The sequence below is a fragment of the Oratosquilla oratoria genome, chromosome 9 (genome assembly GCF_046742065.1).
Source record: "Oratosquilla oratoria isolate Oo_2021 chromosome 9, ASM4674206v1, whole genome shotgun sequence".
Taxonomy (NCBI): domain Eukaryota; kingdom Metazoa; phylum Arthropoda; class Malacostraca; order Stomatopoda; family Squillidae; genus Oratosquilla; species Oratosquilla oratoria.
In genome coordinates this window covers 28,917,356-28,921,827 of record NC_134785.1, presented here as the reverse complement: position 1 = coordinate 28,921,827, position 4,472 = coordinate 28,917,356, and positions in this window count along the sequence as shown.

The window sequence follows — 4,472 nt, the reverse complement described above, 5'->3', positions numbered from 1 at the left end:
AGAAGGTGATGAGAATATTTTCCAGGGATTTAAAGAGGGTGGGGGGGACACAACCCCCCTCCCCCTCGATTAACAAGACTAGAAGAGAAGCTCGATAAGATGATCGAGGACTTGGAGTGTAGGTTGGGTCACGTTAACAACATTGTGCAGAGGGTTGAAAAATTGGAAGAACTAGAGAAGGCGAACAAAAACTTAACTAAGGAAATTGAAGAATTAAAAAAACAGTTAAAAGAAGTAAAAGAGGAGAATAAAGTCTTAAAGGAGAATAATAAGGACAACAAGGAGGGTTGGAAAAAAATTCAAGAAAACAGTGAAGTTGCATTTACTGACATAATCAAACAGCAAATGAAAGAACAAACTGAAGACTCAGTTATCAAAGTGATGAGACAGAAGGAGAATATTGTAAGAGACTTAGCAGATAGAAAGAAATGTATAATTATATTAGGAATGGAAGAGAAACATAACCCAGATAGAACCACAAGAACCAAAGAGGAAAATGAAAAAGTAAGAAATTTACTAGAATTAGTTCAGGAAGATGAGCCAGAAATAATTAAAAAAATCGAAGAGAAATTCAGGCTTGGGAAATATAGTACAGACAAGACCAGACCAATTAAGATTAAATTCAGGTCACAAACGACGGCAGAGAATATCTTATCCAAAACAGGGAAACTAGCAACAAGTGAACAATATAAAAAGGTATGAATAAAAAGAGAAATGAATAAAGAGGAAAGAGAGGAGGAAATAAAGAAAAGACATGAAGCTAAGAAAAAAAAAATACGAGACCAGAACGGAGACAGAAAAACAAGAATTCTACTGGAGAGTAGTGAATATGAAATTGAAGCAATGGAAAATAACAGAGAGAAACACAAAAGAAACAGAGAATACAATGGAAATAACAGAAAGTTAAAAGTATCCTACACAAACATAGATGGATTAATAACAGGACTGAATGAACTGAACAAATATCTGAAGGAAAAAGATCCGGACATAATGGGAATTGTTGAGACAAAATTAAAAGGTCCACTACCACCCAACAGCATAGGACACAATGCATATAATTATTGGATTGGAACAAGAAAGAAAAAACAAGGGGGTGGAGTTATGTTCCTGACTAAGAAGGATATAAGCGTGAAGAGTGTCACATATGGGAACAATAGAGTAGAGATGATCATGATAGAAGTAGAAGATAGAGATAAGAAGAGCAGAAAGTTTGTAATAAACTACGTGCCCCCAAAAACAGCCTGGTGGGAAGAGAATGAACATAAAAGCATGTTAGAAGACACAAGAATAACACTAAACAAGATAATGGAAGATGGAGGAAGAATAGTTATGATGGGCGACTATAATTGCAAAGAAATATGCTGGGAAGAGATGACCGTAAAGGGTGGAGAAGACTCATGGGGAAGTGTTCTACTTGAGAGGATTACTGACCACACAATGACACAATGGATCCAAGAGAACACTAGGTATAGAAATGAAGAAGAACCATCGAGACTAGACCTAATAATCACATCAGAACCTGAAATAGTGGAAAAGATAGAATACCAGGCACCAATAAGCAAAAGTGACCACATACTGATAGAACTAGAACTAAATGAGAAAAAATACATGAAAAGAAATGAACAATATAGAAAAGGAAGATTGATGTATGAAAAAGCAAATTTTGATAAAATAGGAGAATTCTTCCAAAATGAAAACTGGGAAAGAATACACAAAGAAGATACAACAGTAGAAGAGAAATGGAATATTTTGACAAAAATCTATAAAAAAGGAGTAGAAAAGTATGTCCCAAGACAAAAACAAGAAAAAGAATATGTAAAATGCTGGTACAACAAAAGTTGTAGGGAGATAAAAGACAAAAGAGACAAAGCTTGGACCAAATGGAAGAAAAACAAAAGACCAGAAAAATGGAAAATATATACTTGTTATAGAAATGAATATGTACAAGCGTGCAGAGAGGAAAAGAGAAAATATGAAAAAGATGTCATAGAAAAATGTAAAGATCAACCAAAACTATTCTACAGATTTGTAAACAACAAACTGAAAAACAAACAAGATTTGGAGAAATTAAGACAAGGAGGAGTTGAATACACAGAGGAAATTGAAATGGTGGAAATTATGAACAAACATTTTAAATCTGTGTTTACAAGGGAGAACATACAACCTGAAGAGATTGAATGGAAAGAGAAAGTCCACCCTATGAAAGAAATAGAAGTAACAAAGAATGAAATAATGAAACACTTGAGTAATCTTGATGTCAGAAAATCACATGGACCAGATGAAATGGCAAACTGGATTTTGAAAGAATGCAGGAATGAACTGGCAGACAAAATACATAGCATAATAAACAGTTCCTTGAAAGAAGGTAAAGTTCCAGAAGATTGGAAAAAAGCAAATATAGTACCTATATATAAAGGAGGAAATAAAGAAGACCCTAACAACTATAGGCCAGTCTCTCTAACAAGTACAACAGCAAAAATTTGTGAAAGAATTGTCAAAAATAGATGGGTAAAATATTTAGAAAAAAAAAACAACGTGCTCAATCCAAGGCAATTTGGATTCAGACAAGGACGATCATGCATCACCAATTTAATATGTTTCTATTCAAGACTAATAGATATAATACAAGAAAGAGATGGATGGGCTGATTGTGCATTTCTAGACCTAAAAAAAGCTTTTGACAAAGTACCACATAAGAAGTTGCTTAAGAAATTAGAAACTGAAGGAGGAATACAGGGCAAACTGCTAAATTGGATGGAAGACTTTTTGCAAGAAAGAAAAATGAGAGTAGTGATAAGAGATCAACACTCAAAATGGGATGAAGTAATAAGCGGTGTTCCACAAGGAACAGTTCTGGCCCCAATAATGTTTGCTATATATATTAACGATATGGATGAAGGAATTGAAAGCTATATGAGCTTCTTTGCAGATGATGCAAAACTATTAAAAAAAGTGAACACGGAAGAAGATTGTGAATCACTACAAAGAGATCTAAATAAAGTACAGGAATGGAGTAGGAAGTGGGAGATGGAGTTCAATACAAAGAAGTGTAGTATAATGGAATTTGGAAAAAGTAAAAACAGAATAACAGGATCATATAAATTGGGAGAAGAAGGAATAAAAAAAAGTAGAAAATGAGAAGGACCTGGGAGTCATTGTTATGAATAATATGTCACCTGAAAAACATATAAATAAGATTTTTGGAGAAACCTATAATTTAATAAGAACAATCAAAGTGGCATTTACATACCTGGATGAAGAAATGGTGAAGAAAATTCTAATCACTCTGATAAGACCAAGATTGGAATATGCAGCAACGATATGGTCACCAAGTGCAAAAAAATGCATAAAAAAACTTGAAAGAATACAAAGAGCAATTACAAAATTGGCACCAACACTCTCAAAACTATCATATAAAGAGAGACTAGCAAAACTTGAACTACAGACACTAGAGCAAAGAAGAGAGAGAGGAGATTTGATAGCTATTTACAGAATCATGAAAGGCATAGAAATTACTGATAGAGAGAATCTGATAAAATGGGATGACAGAAATACTAGAGGACATGGAAAGAAAATAAAAAAAGACAGCTATAGAAGAGATGTGAAAAAGAACAGCTTTCCTCACAAAGTAATAGACAGTTGGAACAAGTTAGATGAGAAAGTGGTGTGTGCAAAAACAATACATGAATTTAAAAATAGTTTAGATAAAATGAGATACGAAAACGGGACACCACGAGCATAGCTCCCCTTCCCGTAAAATACAACTAGGTAAATACACACACGTGCTTAAGTTGGGGTGTTATCCCTATAAAGCATGTTACCTTCTATAAGGATTTCATTCGAAACAAGATGGTTTCACTCAGATTGGAGAATGTTCCTAATAATTTCCTGTGTTATTTTCATTTTTTATTTCATTTTTTTTTTTCAGTTCAAGAGAGTTCCACGCCGTCAGGAGTGCCACAAAGGACTTGCTTTCAAAAGGGACGCTACGTATTGTCAAGGACAGAGTGAGACGAGTGACTTCCATGCTTCTGAGGCCCTCAAGTTCCATTGAAACCTTCAGGTGTATACACGAACAGTAGGTGGTACCAGGGATCATGTGCACATATAAGTCCATAGAGTGCTAATAGCACCACTGAGTACCACAAAGGTGACTTAGAGAACCCTTCTCTAATGTTTCCTCATCCTTTTAAGGAACTGCAGAACTACTAGAGTGCCAATCCGTCAGTATGCTGTCGCGAAACCTGTTGGCGTGTTTGGGTTTGGTGGCTCTCTTAGGCCTTTCGACCGAAGCGATCATGTCGCGTTGTCCTACACGGACTCCCGTGGAAGATTTTGACATCACCTGCGTAAGTTTACTTATTTGTGTAAATCTAGTGACTAACACAATTTCATAAAAAATAAGTTCAAATCAAATTATAAATGAATGAATGCAAGATATATGTCATAAAACACCATCATCATGAAATTTT